Source organism: Monodelphis domestica, chromosome 3 (assembly GCF_027887165.1).
Source record: "Monodelphis domestica isolate mMonDom1 chromosome 3, mMonDom1.pri, whole genome shotgun sequence".
NCBI lineage: Eukaryota > Metazoa > Chordata > Mammalia > Didelphimorphia > Didelphidae > Monodelphis > Monodelphis domestica.
In genome coordinates, this window is record NC_077229.1 from 313,698,296 (window position 1) to 313,718,905 (window position 20,610).

General features: G+C 35.2%; 1 pseudogene; it reads right to left on the bottom strand.

Annotated features, from left to right (window-relative positions):
* Positions 1–14,742: 14,742 nt before the first annotated feature.
* LOC100029541 (phosphoglycerate kinase 1-like) lies at positions 14,743–19,799 on the bottom strand (annotated as a pseudogene).
* Between the last annotated feature and the right edge of the window lie 811 nt (positions 19,800–20,610).

The window sequence follows — 20,610 nt, forward strand, 5'->3', positions numbered from 1 at the left end:
AAAGGTATGAGAAATGCCTATGAATGAGAAACTACTTCTCAGGGTGTCAAGAACTCTTCTCATATACACAATTTGCCCAATCTGGAGGACTAGAGGTTTTAGTGAAAATCAGTTCAGTTTGAATATATGCATCTATGCCAAGTGTTTTTATATGTATTATACACAAGCAATTAACAATTCACTTTATATTTAATTTTACAGAAGAACTGATTATGTTTTCCAGCAAATTACTTCTTCAAATTCAATTAATGGGGGGGGGGGCGGGGGGATTGAAAAGACAAAGTAAAAGACAATTAGGATCCAGAAAGAAATCATGTAAAATAAGCCTCAAAAAGCAAGAGAAAACCACAAAATTAAGTGAAAGTAAAGTTTAAAGTCACGATAGAAAGTCTAGCTAAAGATCTGGATAAAATTAAAGGATGGCACATTTTAGCTGAATTATAAAAAGGTTTTCTGAAGACAAGATCTATTATTTGGTAGATTGGTTCCCCAAGGAAAATAGGAGATGCTCCATTGTTTGAGCCATTTAGAATTAGATGATAGAAAATGATAGGGAATATGGTATAGAGAATAACCATTCATTTGGGGGGGAAGGGAAAGGGGAGAGAAACAAAGAGACTGATGGTTGACAATGCCCTGTTATGTCTGCTCCATCTCTAATTCCAATGAATTCTGTTTTGTGGCATAGAAAATTATTACAGAAGAATTTTCACTTGGGATCACATACAGTCTCTTCGTGTTTCTGTATAAATAATAATGTGACCTCAAGTGGAAAAGATACAAGACCAAAAACATAAAAGACCTAGGAATAAGATAGGGATGAAAAAGACGATGAAGAACAAAGATCGTTCCTGTGTGAGATGTCAAAGAATTAGGATCTGGAAGAAATCATTTCTTTTGTGGATAAGAGTAACTGGGCTTACAGTTATAAAGATGTGGGTTCTGACACTTATTAGTATAATTCTGGGCAAGTCACTTAACCCCTTCCAACTTCAATTTCCTCATCTGTAAAAGAAAGAGAGTGGGCTAGATGGCCTCTAAGATGCCTTCTGCTACTCTATCTGAGATTCTAGGATCTATTCATTTATGGAAAAAGAGAGAGGAGAGGTCATTTCCCTCTATTTTCAACTATTTTTGCTCCCTAAAAATTCTCTTTCCTCTTACCTTTAAAACAAATTTTTTTTCAAAGCCTACGCTATTCCACATTCTTGATCTTACCCTTGATGAAAGAATGAGAGTTATAGCAAGGTTTATAGAAAATCATGCTGGACTGGGAGTTTGGAGGCTTAGTGTCAAGTCCTAGCTCAGCAGCTAACTTGTATTGTGACTTAAGAGAAATCCATGTTGGCTCTCTGGGCAACAGTCTTCCTCATCTGTAAATGAAGGTGTGTTAAATCTGGTGTTTCTTATAGTCCTACCAATCTTATGATGCAGTCTTTTAAGTTTTAAATATAAAGAAATAGACAAGTTAAATAAAATAATCAAAGAAAACTGCAATTTAAGGAATAACAAAACTTAGTAATAGTTCTCATCACTTGAAATGAGCTGATATACTGTTTTATGAATATCCCATATAATTTGTTTCATATTATATTAATTATATTTATACATACATGTTTGTGTGTACTTTTAATCCCCTCAAATGTATAATTGATAGAATTACTGCTTGGTTTCTTTGTTGTTGTTATAGGAGAAACTATCTGTGGTTTCAAAATTTCCATGAGGAAACCTCCTAACCAGTGAAAGATCAGCATGGGCTCTGCAGTGTTTTTAAGGGGTTGCCAAGTGAACTGAGAGGTTAACTTAATTGCCCAGGGCTACACAGTATGAATTGAAAATAGGTCTTGAATCCAGGCTTCCTTACTCTAAGGTAAGCTTATTATCCAACCACCATGCACTATGCTATTTCTGCCCAATACATTTTGCATGCTTGCTAAACTATTGTACATATATTCTCCTAAGTCATCTCAATATTTCCAATTTTAATTTTCTTTTTCTACATTTTATTGTGATTAATTCATTTCAAAACTGCTTATCCATATATAATATAAACTATATATTATATAATTCTTTATGCTATATAAATTTCATTTTATTTAGTCTATTTTAATAAGATGCATTAAATTTCTATAATTTGATTTTCTTTGATCACATTTCTGAGATATGTTCCTAACTACAAATATACTTTTTTCTTCTTTTCCTTTCCTTTAATTAAAAAAAATATTTCCCTATCCCATAGCCACTTTTTTTTTGCAGAATATTGCTACAACAATTGCAAAATAAAGAGCAATCCTACATGTGAAAGAGATAAATAAACTAAACAAATTTCTAGGAACACAATATACAGAATCTGGTGCTTGGGAAACAAACATGACAGAAGATGAAACAATACTAACAATGGAAGGTATGATTTTGTTGAAATAGGAAATGAAGTACCATAAAAAGAGTCCTGTGCTAGAATTCATACCACCTGCATCTCAGTTTTTACCACTTGCTGGCTGTTTTACATTGGACAAGAAATTTAGTCCTTCAGAAATCTCCAATTTCATCTTCAATGAAATAACTGTAGGCAATGGAATCTGCTTACCTTATTTTAAGGACTGCATGAAATAAAGTATATGAAATTACCTTGAAAAAAGTAAGCAGTATTTATGTGTAAAGGATTTCCAGAGTAATAATAATAACAACAAACGCAATAACAAAGTAATAATAAAAATTACAAAGTAATAACAATAAAATAATAGAAATTTTAAAAATCCTACTAAACTCACAGAGCTGTTATGAGTACCAAATGAGACCACATGTGTGAATTTTTGTCGTTTGTCAGTTGTTTCAGTTGCAACTCCATTTGTGTTTTTCTTGGGAAAATAGTTTGCCATTTATTTCTCCAGTTCATTTTACAGATGAGAAAACTGAAACATAGATTAAATGACTTGCCCAAGGTCACACAGCTAGTAAGTGTTTGGAGCAAAATCTAAACTCAGGTCTTTCTGACTCTGAGTCTGGCGTTTTATCCATTTTGCCACCTAAATGCCTTCATAGATGTAAAAGCCCTTTGTAAAATGTAAAAACATTATAGGAAGTTAGGAGAGACAGAAAAACATCAAGAGAGCATAGATAGATCATAAAATTAAATCAATAAAACCTTACTAGTTAATTACATTTCCAAACCTTGTGCAGATTTACATCTAAGGGATAGTTTTTATTATTATTTGGTCTTGGCAAGAATTTGTTTATTTTGAATCTAAAGCAATTGATCAAGTAAATGTTTTATGTGAGGAAAATTGTAAGGTAAACTGCTTTAATTTTTTAAAAACCTTACTTAGAAACCTCCAATTCTTGAGCACCTCCATTGCAGCAAACAAATTGGGGCAAATAGTTTGCTAAAAGAACTAGTCACAAGTGTTATATAGAGGAACCACAAAATATCAAAAGCCTTGCTTCAAGCAAGTATGGAAGGAAAAAGAAAGTTTGCTATAAAGACATTTCTGACACTACCAAGTAGTGTCTACTTAAACACAAAATGTAGGTACAAGAGTTTACTGAATCCTTTTCTAATCTTAAGATTCTCATGAAGATTGTGGAATTCCTTGGAGAACAAAAAGAAGCATTTCAGAAGTAAACTATAGAGGAAAAATAATGGGGAAAGTTAACAGAAGCCAACCATGTGTCAAAAGGCTGGAGGCTGGAAGAATGTGACAAAGAGAAAGTTAGGGAAAGGATTTTTGTAGACTGCATACTCTGCAATAAGGTTAAGGTGCTCCCCATTGAGAAGAAGCTGGACTGGAGGAGAAGAAAGCTGTGTCTTCAATTATTTGAAGAGTCATCACTGGGAAGAGTGATTTCACTTGTTCTGCTTAACCCTAGAAGGGAGAAGTAAGAGTACTAGATGGAAACATGGGTCTTTTTTTATAAGGAAACACTTCCTAATATTTAGAACTGTTGTAAAGTGGAATGGGTTGCCTTGGGAGTTAGGGGTTTTTCCCTTTGCCCTTCCCTTTGGTAACAATTTCATTCTCCCTCTCTTTACCTCCATCTCATTTAGGATACTTTAAATGTTGTCTTTTACATGAAGCCTTTCCTTTCCCCACCACCAAGTGCTAATGCCCTTTCTCTCAAATTACTTGATATTTACCTACCTTCTATTAATTTACAATTATTCACTTTATATTTAGGATGTAGGGGTTTTTTTCTTTGTACTTGTATGGGCAGTATGTAGTATAGAGCCTGATGAATTGTAATTGTTAAATCTATACATATTGATTGACATGTTGATATTTTTATAAGGTATAGATATCATGATTTCATGATATACAGAAGAAAAAAAAATCACAGGATTGCAAAACTTTGTGATTATCTACTCCAAATTCTACCCAAATCAAGAATCCCCCCTATAGGAGCCACAAGAAGTGGTAATTAATAATAATTTTCACTTCTGCTTTAATTCTCACTTTGTGTGGCCTCCAAATTCTACCCTCAATTCCATTAGATCATATTACTACTGTACAAGAAATGTATTTATTTTGAACTAAAATTTTCCTTTTTTTGTATTTTCACCCCCTATTCCTCATTCTGCCTTCTAAAGTCATAAGAAGCAAGCATAATTATTCTTTCACATGATATCACAATATTTCCAGCATTGTGGAGCATTTCCCTTCAAAAGTTTGATTGTCTGGATAAACACTTCAGTCCCTTGTATCAGTTCTCAAATGGCCTTTTTTTATGTCTCTACATACAACTGAAGACACTTTCAGCTGGACGAAGCCCAGATTATCTCCTACTCTCCTAAGACAAACTGTATATCTAGAATTAAATATTCCAATATGCTCTGATCAGTTCAGAGTTCAATGAAACTATTACTTTCTCCTTTTTGGGACACTATTTTAATGATTGCAACCTTAAGCTGATTGAAAATTTTTAACCATCACACCATACCTCATCACCATATTGTGTATAAAATCAGCTAAAGCCACTTTCACACAAACTTTTAAATTAACACTTTTCCCCAGGCTTATATTTTATATTTTAGTAGTCAAATTATTTGAACTATAGTGAATAACTGCACATTTATCTTTTTAGAATTTTTCTTAACATTCCTATTCAACAATCCAGAAATTTTTGCATTTGAGTTCTTTCACTCAATACATTAGTGATTGCTCCCATCCATAAATTTGAAGAAGTCAGTTATGTCCTCATTCCAGTAACTGACAAAATTGTAGAATGCATCAAGGCCAGAATTATTGAAAATATGATAAAGTATTTAATTAAGAAAAATGAAATGTGTTTTTAAAAAATAAATACGTCTATCAGAAACCACTTTTAAGATTTTAATTCTTTAAGAGTACTAGTAAAGATATATTTCAGACTATATTCTACTAGAAAAAATTAGTCAGAAAAGTTTTCCATTGGAAATAATTGAAATTCCATCACTTGGAATACTTAAAAATGGGCTGGACAAAGTAATTAAAAGTTGCTAAAGAGAACTATCCCACATTCTCTTGGGGGACTTGAGTAGATAACAATAGGCCCTTTCTACCTAATTTATTCTCTTCAATGACATATTTACCTGCTGGAAACTAGGTAGATTTTCTTCCATGATTTAAGAGTGGAAAAAAAGTATAAATATCAAACTGGGTCATCATACTGTAGTCTACTATTTAAATTATTTCATCTATCAAGAGTGCTGTGTAAATTTTGATTAACTCTGAAATGAAACAGTGCATCTGCCATTGCATTCTCAAATAACCTATTTATGCTTCAAGAATTTGATACATTGCTGCACATGTCATTTTCCTTAACAAAGAAGCAGTTGAATGTATGTACATTTTCCCCCAGAATATATTGTCATTTATTCATATGATATATGGTAATAAAAATATCCAATATGATCCAATCCTACATTAACAAATGTATAATAAACAGAATTAAGTAGCTGATCATCACACTCTTCCTTAGTCTGATAATAATGGGGATATTGTACCCCATTATGTTCTAAAGGACATTGCCAAATTGGAACATTTTCAGAAAAGGTGGGAGTAGTCAATGAGTAAGACGGTGAGTAAAGAGATACAAACAATTTCTCTAAAAGGATCAATGGAAGAAAATTAGATATTTTTGGCCTCCACAACGGAAGAAATGAGGTAGCCATGATAGCTGGCTTTAAGTATTAATAGGGTTGTCACGTGGAAGAGAAATTAAACTTATTTTACTTAGCCTCAGGGACAGAACTAGTGATAAGAAAATCTTCAAGCAGTGGGTAGATGTCCAATTATTAGGAAAGTTGTAAAGGGAATATCTGGATGTCTGCTCAAGTATCCACTTGACTAAGTGATCTCAGATTTCTCTTCCAACTCTGATATTCAAGGAATAGTAAAAACATTAATACAGCTTAGCTTGGAAGTTCTGAATCACAATATTCACATCCCACACATTAAGCATCTTTCCCAATTTCATTTCCTTTGTATAAGCAACAAATGTAATACAAAAATTCAAGTAGTGAGTTTCCCATCCATTACTGGATGACTGCTTGTTAGAGAAATTTGTTCAGAGGTTGTTTTACAGTTTCATTTTTATGATTCTATGTTTCAATAATTGAAAGGATTGTTGCTGTTCATTCATGACATCATGGACTGCACTATCCAAAGAGTTTTCTTGGCAAAGACACTGGAGTGGTTTGCCATTTTCTTCTCCACTGGCTTACGACAACCACAGGCTAAGTGATTTGCCCAGGGTCACATAGCTAGCAAGTTTCTAAATCCAGATTTGAACTCAGGTCTTCCTCTTATCTACTGACCACCCGGCTGCCTCTTAGGAAAACAGAGGCTAAAAGGCTTGTCCATGGGCACATAGCAAGTGTCTGAGGCCAAATATGAACTCAGGTGCTTCTGACTCCAAGCCCAAATCTCTATACACTGAATCATCTATCTACTTCAATTCAAATGATAGAGACTTTTTAAGTGTATTAGACACACTGCTAGTTATTTTTCAGGAATTCATAGGGTCATAAGCCATAATTCCTGTCTTCAAAAACTTTTTGGTTTACAGACTGAATCGAGGTGGTGTATGTGAACAGATTACTGAATAACAAGGTAGCTTTTGATATATTATAATAAGAGTCATGACCATCATATGTAGTTATATAGGAATATAGAGGTGGGAGTTATTAAAAGAGGCTTCTGGAAGAATAGATATTTAAATTTTAATCTTGAAGGCAACTGATAAACTGAGATAAAAGTACATTCCAGGAAGAGAAAATATTACCAGTGGCAGAGAGAAAGGAAAACATAGGATCAAGGATTAGATCTAGAAAGGACCTCAGGAAAAATATAGTCAAGCCTATTTTGTAGGTGAGGAAACTGAGGTCCAATAAGGTTAAATGACTGCCCAAGGTCACATATAGTAAACATCAAATTGGATGAATCCAAAGCTTTCTTCTAAACCATCCTACTAACATGAGGGAGATGTGGCTAGTCACAAGAAGTTTTGTCTGAACAGAATTCAAGACAAGTATAGAAGGGTAATAAATTAACATTGGGAAGACAATTTAAGTCAGTTTATGTAGAATGTTGAATGACATAATATGGAGTTTCTATCTTATTTAGAAAGACTTGTGAACCACTCATTATTTTTCATTTGACTAGTACCAAGTTCAAGTCAATCTCATTTTCTTTCTCCTAAAAAGTACCTATAAACCTAACTTTCCTATTTCTGAAAGAACATCAGCATTTTACCAATAATCCTGGATTATGGTCTAGACGTCATAATCAGCTCCTCATTCTCATTTAACCACCACCTCTTTCCAATCTATTGCTAACTTTTGTTGATTAAACTTCTAGGACATCTCTTGAATCTGTCCTCTTCTTTCTGTTTACTACAAAACAACTTTAGTTCAGAACTTGATTACTTTTTACTTAGGTTATTGATACATCCCTCCTTATTAGTTGCCCTGTCTTCATTTTGTTGTATCATGAAACCATCCTCACAGCTACCAAATTTATATTTAAATGAGATATTTCTCTCTATTTTGCTCAAAAATTTCAGTGGCTCCCCACTGCTTGTAGAACAAAATCTAAGCTCTTATATTAGAAAAGTAGGAGGCAGTCAGGTGACTCAGCAGACCTAGAGTCAGGAGGATATGAATTAAAATCAGCCCTCACACACGACCCTGACCTCATCTACAAAATAAGCTAGAGAAGAAAATGGCAAACTTCTCTAGCATCTTTGCCAAAAAAAACTCCAAATGGTGTCACAGCCTGGGACATGACTGAAGAATGAATGAACAACATTAGGAATACAATAATTATATGAATGTCAGGTATTATTACTATTAACATTATCATTACCTTTCAGTCATCAGTCCTCTTGGTAATGATTTCATTCCCTCTGCCTTCTACTATATTTCTCCTGAACTCGGGCAATGTTCATAAGCAATACAGAGGTATGCTGATGATTGTTTAACAACCTGCTCTCTCAAGGGAAAATGTTATATATATCCACGTTTTAGTTAATCTGAATTATAACCACTTTCTTAACATAATAATAAGCAAATAAAATAAATCAACAAAAAATAAGCAAAAAATCTAATGTAATCTAAGCTTTTCTCAGACTAAAAATTTAAGAATTAGCTCTCAAAGTTAAAGCTGGCTCCAGAAAACACTAGCATTATTCTCATTCACTCACTGTATGCCATAGTAGAATAGGATTACTTTCTATTCTATCTCTAGAATCCTTTGAACAAACTCTTTCTGGTTCCCAGAATGTTCTCCCTCCTGCCACTTGGAATCTCTAGCTCCCTTGAAGGCTTAGACCAAGTATCAATTCCTTCCAGAGACCTTTACATATTCTCTCGTTTTTTAGTGCTACTCAATCAATAAATTTGTACTTGTTTCAGTATTTGGTTACTTATAAACATAATGTGTGTCCCTCTAAAAAAATTTAAGATCCTTAAGAACAAGTAACCCCTCATTTTTGTAAATGTTTGCTGATGCACTGATTACTTGTTCTCAGAAAATGCTTTGGTATTCAGAGGAGATACCTTAAGGTAATATCATATTACAATCATTTCAGTAAGAAGTAAGGTAAGAAAGAACTAAAAGAAGATGGTAACAGAATAGTAATGAATTGAGAAGTAGTACATAGGAAAAATTGGCAAATGTGGTAGCATGTGAAAAGAGAGAAAGTTTTGAAAGATGGTTCAAGGTTTACAGTTAGGTAAGAGAACTGGATCTCTAGGGGATGCAGAGAATATAGTGCTGACTCTGGAGTTAAGAGGATCTTAATTCAAATCCAGCCTTAGACTCTTACTAGGTATGTGAGCCTGGGCAAGCCATTTAAGACCTTATTTGGCTGTTTCCTCATCTGCAGAATGAACTGAAGAAAGAAATGGCAAACCACTCTAGTATCTTTGCCAATAAAAATCCCAAAAGGGGTCATGAAGAGTTGAAGATAACTGAAAACCAACTAAAATGACAAAAACCATAATAGCAGCATTTAATAGAAACAGAAGGCAAATGTGTTGCTATCCTTTTGTTCTTGTTTGGTCACCTTGGGTTGTGTTAGAAATGAGGAACTGCCTAATGTGAGTGTAAAGTGATAGTAAGACATCAAATGTACATGTCTAACAGACAGTAGACATATAGAACTGAAGGTTAGGAGAAAATCCTTGCTAGAGTTTAGAATTAGGATCTAGCCACATGGAAAAAATAATCAAAGGATTGGGAATGAATGAGAATGACAAATGAGAGGGGTAAGGCAAAAGAGAAGCTCAAAGAACAGAAAACTGTGGGATATCAATATTTAGTGATCAGAATAAGAAGAGTCACTTACTTTCTGGTTACATAACTATTAATTTTCCAGCTCTACCATTAGCATTTCCCAATATCCTACTTTGATGTCTCATTATGACATGGGGATGATGTTAGGTTATTAATGGATATTTCAACAGATTGTGTTCTAGCAGCAAGTTGGAAAGGCTTAAATTATGGGTTCAGAGACAGGCTGTCCTCTGAGGACCATTATAACAAAGTTCAGAAAGGGTCATCATCAGAAAATCATTAAGCAGTTCATTATTTTGGTCAAACTATATGCCTACAATATATAAGGACTGTAGCTTGAATTGGTTAAAGGAATACATGAAATAACAAACTCTGAAATACTTTAGTACTTCAAATAGCAAGAATGACATGTCTTACATTTGATCTTCACTGAGTTTCATGGAACCTGGGGGCTGTGAAGTTGTTTTTGTTAATATTTTTATAATTGTATTTTAATATATTTGATTATTTTTACCCTATGTATTACATTTTATGCATTTAAAACCACTAATCATGAAGAGAAGTCCATAAGCTTCAATAGATTGCTAATGGGGTCCATGATACAAAAAAAGATTTAAGAATATCTATGTTAGACAATTGCATAAGATTTCTATTAAAGGAGACAAAACTACTGAGTAGTACTTTATATTTTTTTTCCACTGGAACTTTCCATTAATTGTCTAAAAATTTCCCTTCCGAAATCAACATCCATTATTCATATGAGAAAAAGTCTATAAACTTCCTTAGGTCAAATTTATATCCTACATAAAGATAGGAATTCTCCACTGTAGGAATAGTATTGCATTAGATGTGAACCTCTCCCCTTTTCTCCATTTACTTTCCATTTATTCTTGCCTCTTTTCTCCCACTTGGTTTACAGTGTAGAGAATGATTCACAGTAATTAAAATATATTTTGCATAGAATTATAGTTACTATTACATGCCTTACCTATCATGTAGCTTGTCTCCTTGGGAGCATTGGAATGCATAGGAAACAGACATATCCCTAATGGATAAAAATCTATTTAAAGGAACTTTTTCTAGCATAAGTTATCATTCTAGTTGCCCTTTAAACATTTTTAAACAGTTGGGTTCTTGAATAACTAACTGTATCTCATTAAGCCCATTTTGATAGCTCCCAATTCATGGTTTTAGTCAACTATCAGAGACCACACATAAGCTTATTTTGCTTGATAACTTGATCCATCATTATTACAGTCATTTTATTTTGTTACTGGAGTTTGACTGAAAAAGGAAGGTTTTCCAAAGATTTATTTACTGCCATTCAAAGGAAAACTCCCATCATTGTGGGCAGCTACATGGCTTGGTATATTGAGAGCCAGACCCAGAGATTTGATAGACTGAGTTCAAATCTGACCTCAGATATTTCCTGGATTTGTAACCTTGGACAAGTTACTTAACTCCCTATTGCCTTTCCACTCTTCTGCCTTGGGACACAGTATTGCTTCTAAGATGGAAGGTGGAGCAGGTTTAAAAAAAAAAACTCCCATCATCATCCTCATTTTCATTATATGTACAGATGAGATTAGCATTTGTTTGAATATACCAAATTCTTACACAGTCTCTGTCATTTACTAGCTGTTTAACCTTGGTCAAGTCATTTACCCTTCAGGTCTTTGTTTTCTCTTTTGCAAATCAAGGAATGGCACTAAAAGGACACTAAGATCCCTTGTAACTCCAACAAGATATTACTCCATGGAAATAAAAACTACTATCCCCAAAGGAAGAATTCATGTATCTAAAGGATTTTCTTTACAACACCAATGTATTTAACCTGCAAGAGGGGAATAATACCATGGCATTTTTCTTCTGATACTTCAGAAATATAGTCTGGAGACTTTTCCAATGTTCATGGAATCAAAAGTTAAAGCTTGATAAGATTCCCTAGAAACTTTGAGGATCCAAATCTTTATCAGCCCCATAGTGTTCACTTCTTGAAGATTACTGTACTTAAAAGTATAATTATCTGTTTGCAATAAACTAATTTCCCTTATCTCCACACTACACCTTCATTTATCATGAAACTACCTTATTATTCACAGTGGTTCTTAAATCAATCATGCTGATGTAGGAACAATCAATCAGTAATTAAAAGGGCAAACCAAACTGATTTGTAAACCACACAGAACAGAAGGCAAACACTGCATTGTAATTTGAATCACATATTTTGATGGTAGAATTAATGCGATAGTATATTGTGTGCCTGATCAAGGATTAAGAATATGAATTATATAATTTACTTTTTGAAGATTTAAGAATTTTACTATCTCTGCTTCTAGAGGTTTTCGAGTTTTCATGAGCTGAATATCTGAGCTGCTTCATTAAATTTGGGCATAATACTTGATTTTCAAACATCCTTGAAACATACATACACACTTCCCACCTTCTATGACTTGCTGAAACTTCAACACCAATCAGGCTTTTTAATTACCCAGAAGGGCCTGGTTTTTAGCACACTCCCCTTTCTAAATGTTCAATGATAAACTTCAATTGCATGGGGAAGAACCATTTTTTCTGGCTGTAGTGATTATTCTTGGATCTCTTTAAGTTGTTATTCTGACTATTCAAAGACATTAAACATTAATGTTTTAAGGATCTCTATACTGGGAGAAGTTATGCAACATATAAAAGATTTCATTTCTGGTCTTCATTTTATTTCTACATATTCCAAGGGTGAATATAAGTCATATGAAGGAGAGTGAGAATAACTAAACCCATGGTTTCATTAGTATGAGGAACTCCCAGATGAGGAAATTCCCTCTTTTAACACAATTTGTCACTTTCCTCTACAATTTGGAGTTTTAGATTTGCCTAGAGAGAAGTTATTTTTCCAGGGTCACACATCAAGTATGTATCAAAAGTAAGACAAACTCCAAGGGCAACTCTTTATTCAACATGCCATTCTACCTGTCCAAGTCAAAAGAGATTGATATGTGCCTTCATAGCTAACATTTATGTGGTATTTTATTTTATGTTGGTTCATTTGACTCACCCACAATCACAAATCTGGCAAAGATTTGAACTTGGATTCAAGCCTAGATCATCCTGACCTTAGTAAGGACAGGTCTTATATTCACTATGCCATGTATCCTCTCCTTTGAGGCCTTATGTTAAGAAGAAGTGTGCAGAAACAAAAACAAAAACAAAAAAAGAATTTGGGTATGATAGATTCTGCTTCAAAAGATCAAAGCAAAACTTTCAACTAGTTACAAGCTTTTGGTCTCCTTATGAAGACCAAAGCCTAATGCTGAATTCTGAACATGCAGTCAGTCCTTTCCTTTTTTTCTCCATTAAATTACTCCTCTACCTATATTACACTGGGAATCATCTTGTCTATTTTCCATCCCAGAGGAGAAGCAGCTGTTATTTTAAATTTAAATTTGCCAGAGGAGTAGGAAATTTCCAGGATTGATAGCCTTTGGAATTGCAGTTTTTGTCCCTATTTACAACAGAGCTACAATCTTGGGCCTCAGCAATGGAAATGCATTCAAGATAGATGACTACAGTATGACTCCAGAGAACAAGTATAAGGGAGAAGAGACACTAGACTTAAAAAAAAATAAATAAATGAAAATCAGTGTCTGCCTGAGTTCTATCACAACTTTAACAATGCTTCAATGTGAGGCCTTGGATAAATCATTTAACTTTGTGTATCTCTATTTCTTCATTTTCATATGATGCTGTTGGCATTGATCATTTGAATAAAATCATCAGTGCATTATGGAGCAACTCTCTACTTCCATTTCTGGCCAAATCAAACAATTAGCTATTCCTAAATCATCTTGTTTTCTCCTAGCTCTTCTAATTATACCTGGTTGTCCACTATTCAAGAAACAAATTCATCTATTAAAATTATTCTTTTCTCCCAAAGTCATAATGGTCCCATCTCACTCTTCTGTCACTCCCCCTAAGTCCGCCTCCCCAAAAAAACTCCCATCACACTTCACTGAGCGTTGGAGTGGATGGGATGCTGGAAAGGATAGAGAATGGTAGTTAGGAAGAAATAAGTTGGAATTCCACCTCTAATGCAAGCTATATGACCATGGGCAATTAACATCAGGTTTCTGAGCCGGTTTTCTCATTCCTAAAATGAAGATTATAATAGCACCTACCTCACAGGCTTATGGTCTCAAATGAAATTGTCAATATGAAGTGCCAAGTGATTTTTCATGAAAGAAATGATACTCAGGTTGTACTAAAGACTAGACAAAAATTCTGTGAAGAAAAAATTTCAGGCATAGGGTGTGCCTATGCACAGAAATGGGAAAGCACAACTTGAAGTCAAAGCATCCAATATTGGTTGGAGTATAGAGTACATGACAAAAGGCAGTGTGAAATAAAGGCTGAAAAGGTAAGTTGGCATCAGGCTGGAAAGAATTGTCAAATCATGTGAAAAGAACTAGAAACATTTGAAAGGCAACCAAAGACATCACTGAAGTTTTAAAATAGGAAAATGGCAAGATTGTATCTAACTAGTTTGCTATCCATATGAAAGATGGATTAGGAGAGGAAGAAGGGAAAAACCTGAGAGGCAATCAAAATAGTAGAATAGTAGCATAAAATAAATATCAGGTAGGTGACTGGGTTGCTGTTCACTTAATTTTCAAAGCCAATATTAATTATTATCACCTGTCCTATTCAATGGTCTTTTCACTCTATAGATTTTGATACTGTACTGTTGAGCATAGCATCCTCCTGGACTCTCTTTGCTCCCTTATCTTCTATGGTACTGTTTTCTTTTTGTTCTATTCTCTGCAAAATCTCCTTCTTGATCTCCTTTGCTGGCTAGATGAATGAATTAAAAATTAAAAATAATTCTTGAAGAAATTACTTAAGAGCTTACTGTGTTCTAGACACTATGCTAAAGCCTGAGAATACATATAAAGAGTCAGCTAGTTTGCTCAGTGGATAGAGAGCAAGGAATGGAGGCAGGATGTCTTGGGTTCAAATTTGGCCTCAGAAACTACCTAGCCCTTACCACTCTTCTGCCTTGGAAAAAATACTTAGTATTGATTCTAAAACAGAAGGTAAGGGTTTTTAGAGTATATTCACATATACACCCACACATACACAAAAGCAAAAAGTTCTTGCCCTCAAGAAGTTTACCTTCTAATAAAAGCGAGCACTTATATAACACTTTAATTTGGCAAATGTTTATACATTTTGTTTAATTTTAGCCTAAAAATAATGCTATAAAATAGGTATTATTATCATTTCCATTTTACAAATATGTTCAAAAGACTCAATGACTTAATCACTTAGTCACCAGGGTCACATTATTAAGGGTCCAGAAATGGTTTCAAACTCCCTTCTTCCTAACTTTAAGTCCAATACTCTGTCTCCTATACCATCTAACTGCCTTAGGGAACCAAAAGACAAAAAAGTGGTGCCAAATAAAAGAAGATTTGTATCATCTGTCTCTCGCTCTCTAAAGGTGGGCATTCCCCAAATATCTGTATGAAACTACCTTCTTTTTCTGCAGTCTCTCAGTGATCTCATTAATACCTGTGAAATCACTTATCAGATCTCTCTTCTGATGACACTTAAATCTTTTCTTTCTCTGGAACATCAGGCCAACATTTTCACATGCATGCAAGCCATTTCTATCTGGATGTTCCACAGACATCTCAAACTCAATTTGTTGAAAACAGAACCTTATATATTTTTCCTCTCAAATCTACCTCTTGAATTCCTCCAATACTATTGAGATTGTAATCTTCAACTTAGCCCCATTCTTTCCTTTCCTGCACCCCATTCCACCACATTCATTCTGTTACCACCTTTTGCTAATTCTACTTTTTTTAAATTGAGCTGGCACTTTTATGAAATGTTTATTCAATAGGTCAACCACCCCCCCCACCCCAACTGGAGTTCTTCTTATTTCCATACTGTGTGTGGGTAATGACAAAAACAGCTGCTGAAAAAGCTGAATATTTTAAGAGACTATGGCTAACAGTAGCTTTAGCTTTTTTCTTTCTAAAGGCAAGATATAAATATTGCATATAATTTATACTCTACAGATCACAACACTAGTTTAGACACACTAAATAAGTTCAAGTGAGATCTGATAACAGGCACACCAGGAAACAAGAGGAGTTGAGTTGCCTCTGGGGCTCTCATTGCCCCATCTTCTGGCCACTGGTTGAGTCTTGAGGGAGAAACTTGCCTAATGCCAAGGAGAGAGGAACAGGAAGCACTGCAGGGTCAAGTTTGATGGATTATATACATGAACCAGCAGACAGGAAAGTGCCAACCTTTAGACATTGCTCAGAGCAGCCACCCAGGGGAGGATTTTGCCCTCCAGCAGCTCCAGACTGGCACCACCCCCAGTCTTCACATGGCTGACTTTGTCCTCAGTGTTCCATTTGGCACAGCAAGTGCAAGTATCCCCACCTCCTATGATAGTGATACAGCCCCTGCTGGTGGCCTCCACCATATTGTTCATTAGCTCTTTGATTCCTTGTGCAAAGGGTTCCCATTCATATACTCCAACAGGTTCATTCCACACAATCTGTTTGGTGTGGGCCACAGCTTCTGTGTACTTCTTGCTACTCTCAGGACCACATTCCAAACTCATCCATCCAGCAGGGATGCCAGAGGCCAAGGAGGCTTGGCCAGTCTTGGCATTCTCATCAAACTTGTCCACTATGACAAAGTCAACAGGCAAGGTGATCTTGACTCCATTCTTCTCAGCCTTGGCCATCAGGTCTTTGACAATCTTGGCCCTCTTCATCAAAAAGAGAAGTTACAATTTCCATGTTGTTGAGCACCTTGAAGAAGGTGAAACCCATCCCAACACAAATGATCATTTCATTGACTTTGTCTAGCATATTGTTGATTAGCTAGATCTTGTCGGCCACTTTACACCCACCCAAGATGGCTCAGAATGGCATCTCTGGGCTGTCCAAGTCCTTGGCAATATAAATCAATTCCTTTTTCATGAGGAAACTACTTGCTTTTTGTGGCAGACTCACTCCCACCATGGAACTGTGGGAATTGTGAGCAGTACCAAAAGCATCATTGACCTAAATATCCCCCAGCCTGTAGAGGGATGCTTAGAAGGCTTCTACTTTGGCTGGATCCACTTGGATCTTATTCCCAGCCACATCTATGCCTTTCCATTCCTTTTCTGCATGGAAATAGAGATACTCTAGCAAAATGATGGAACCATTAGATGGGTTAGCACAGGTTTCCTCCACTTTGGGACCCCAATCTTTCTGAAATAGAACATCTTTGCTCATCAAGGATTTGAGCTCTGCAGGCACTGGCTCCAAGAGTAATTTTCAGGCATGGGGATACTATCTTCCATCCCAAGTGGCTCATGAGAGCAACAAACTTGGCTCCATTATCCAAACAGTAGTTGATGCTAGGAAGAGCAACACCAATTCTCTGGTTGTTGGTTATCTTTGTTCTTCATGGAAACATTAAAATCCACTCTCATGATGATCCTTTTCCCCTTCAGGTCCACCTTGTCCAAGGCCAGTTTGTTGAAAAATGACATGTTGGTGATGAGGATAGCACGGAGCAGCAGCTAAGGATGCGGCTATGGGTGTGGATGCTGCTGCTTCTGGGGCAGTCAGGAGGGGAGCTTGGTCTGCCAGAGCTAGGGACTTCTCTGAACACCAGGGTCAGCTCCTAATGCCAAGAGCCCAGTGGCTGGCACCTTGAGTAGCTCCTCCAAACCACACCCATCCTGAGGCTCCTGAAACCCCATTGGACAGAGCCAGAGGCAAGGGCTCCCAGGAAATCCTGCTAATTCTACTTTCAAGAAAACAAATGAATCTTTTTTTTTTAATTCTTTACAGTCTTTCTTCGTTCAGTACTTTAATCACCTATAACTTGGACTATTAATATAACCTTCAAGTGTATCTTACTTCCTTCAGTCTCTTCCCTTTCCAATCAATGTCCTTTATCTAGATATCAAATTCATATCCACAGAACAAAGATCTGGACAAATAAACCTCTGTTTAAAATGATCAGCTGTACCTTATTACCTCAAAGTTAAAATTCAAAATTCTCAATTTGGCCTTCATAACCCTAAATAATGTAGGTTGACCTAGAGTTGTGTCTTATTTCATATTACTTGTTCTCTGTACATTCTGTTTCAAAGTGACTTGTGACATTGCTAATACTTGTCAAGCCATCTCTCAGCTCTGTGCCTTTCCATGAGTCCCTGCACATTTAGAATATACTACATATTTGCCTCCACCTACTAAAGCCCCTAGCTTTATTCAAAACAACGCTGGAAAACTGCTCCCTGATTTTCTTGTCTCCATACCCCTCCTCAGGTATAAATTCTATTACATCTTAGATTTTGTACTATTTTCTACAACCTTTGTATTAGCTTTTCCATGCACATGTAGAAAATAGCCTCCTAGAGGAAAAGGATGATTTATTTTTGGTCCTTATATCCCCAGGATCAAACATAGTGCCTCACATATAACATGCATTCAATAAGCATTTGTTCAATTGGATTTTTGTTGGACCAATTAAATTTTTGTTTGTGGGCCTGGCTGAAAAGAAAGAAACAAGAAAAGCAGTTCATTCTATAGTAGGTAAATGTGGCTCCTGTCCCATTATTAGTATGGGTATCTACTCTCTGAATAGCCTATTGGCATTTGTGACTTTGCCTTGTAGACTCACTTTTAAGCCCAAAACATTTGCTCAAAATGATGTAAGTCCATTCTTTATAGACACACACCAGCCTGGTGAGCAGATTGCAGGTGTTCCCCAGACATCCATGGTTATTTATGCCATGGGACTTGGAGCTCTGATCTGCCAGTCCTGAGAACATTTTTTTGCTTTTCCTATTCACAATAGCTCCCCTTTAGCTCACAACACAACAGGTGCTTGACTATCCTGCTGTTACCTTCTCCTTAAATATGTCAGGCCCAGCAGAGTTTTCTTCTGACAAGCACGACACCAAGGCTGGCAGATTGGCTATTGTTCCAAGGCTTTATCATTGGTGACCTTGTCCTGCTATTTCATGTTCCATCAGACTCACAAGTGGCACGATTGAAGCTATTCCAGAGAGTAGAAGCTGTAGACCCTCAAAGTGTAGTGATATATATGGGGCTTCAGAATATCATTTTATTTTTAACGACTTTCCGTTTCACTTGGAACTTGAAATACACCATGCCTGCCAGCTTCCCAAAGGGCATGCTAAATATTTTGATTGATTTTATTACTTTGTCAATCAGCACAAGACTGATCGATTACTCTTTCAGAGTTGCTGATAACCTGATGCATTTCCCAAATGTCTGAAGAGATATTTTGATTACATCCAAAAATAGGATAAAATAAGATCATAGGATTTAGATTTTGAATTTTGAATTAGAAAGAACCTAAGAGATGATTTAGTCCAATTCCCCAGTATGGCAAAGCAACATACTCTGTAATATTCCTGACAGGGATTCCTAAATATTTGATAAAAACTTAAATAGGGGCAGGAAATGTGGTGGTAGATTTGTAGTCATAACATATGAGTTCAAATTCTAGAGCTACTATTATTTATCATGAGTTACTTTGCCTTTCTAATTTTAAGTTTCTTTATCTGTAAAACCATGCAGTTGGCCTACCTTACTTTTGTGGTCCCTTTTAAATATATGATAATCTCATGACATTCAGTGAGAGGAAACTGAGTAATATTAAGCTCTCTCAATCAAGGAAGCATTTGTTAAATACTGACCATATGCCATGTACTTTTTTGACATTGGAGATACAAAGAAGAAAACAAAATAGCTCTTGCCCTTGGTAACTTAACATTCTATCACAGGAAATAGCATGTATAAGTATAAACAAAAGCCACTTAATTTTTTTGGAGGTGGAAGCACTAGCTGCTAAGGAGATCAAGAAAGACCAGTCTATGGCAAAATTATGAGACAATATTGACTCTAATCTGTTGTAGTTCTTTGTCCTTCATTTTTGAACAGCAGCAATGACATCATGGGGTGATGTCTTGATTTGTGTATGATTACATGTAAGCAAGGCAGAGTTGCAAAGTCATCTATAAGTATAATATAAGTCTATAAGTACAATATAAATTATAATAAAATATTTTATACATGAAATAATGAAAAGTCAAATGAGCAGAACCAAGGGAAGAGTAACAAAAATATTGTTTGAAGAATGGCTTGTATATGTCCATTTCCCGAGAAAGCTGATAAATAGAAATAAGTAAAAAAAAAATTTAGGTATTCATATATATATATATATGTATATATATATATATATTTATCAAATTATGTCTTTTCTAATGGAGGGAGTTAGCTGGGTATTTAAATGTAATTAACAAACAAATACATTTTTAAAGAAAACAATAAGTATATTTCTGAATTAATTGAAATAACCAAACTTTGTAAAGTAGTTGGTTCATCCCAACTCTACTAATGAGATATAATAACTTTCACGAGGTCTACGGATTCAATACAGAGTTCATAGTGTTATTCCCTTTGTTCTTCCTTTTTCTGAGCATTCTCTCGAGACTTATTTTTCAGTGTAATATAGGAGAAAGAACCCTATCTCTACAGTCAACTAATTTAAATCTTATACCTCTTACTGATTTGTTGAGTAACTTCAAACCAGAGTTAACGGTCTCATCATCTGTAAAATGAATTAGTTAAATATATTAATTCTAAAGTCTTTTTCGGTATTACTATTCAGTGATATTGACATTCTACTTCCCTACTCAGACATATAATTTCATCAATACTACCCTAATCACTGTCCCCCAAATATGACTTCCGCTTTCTCTGACCCTATGTTTTATTCACTCTCT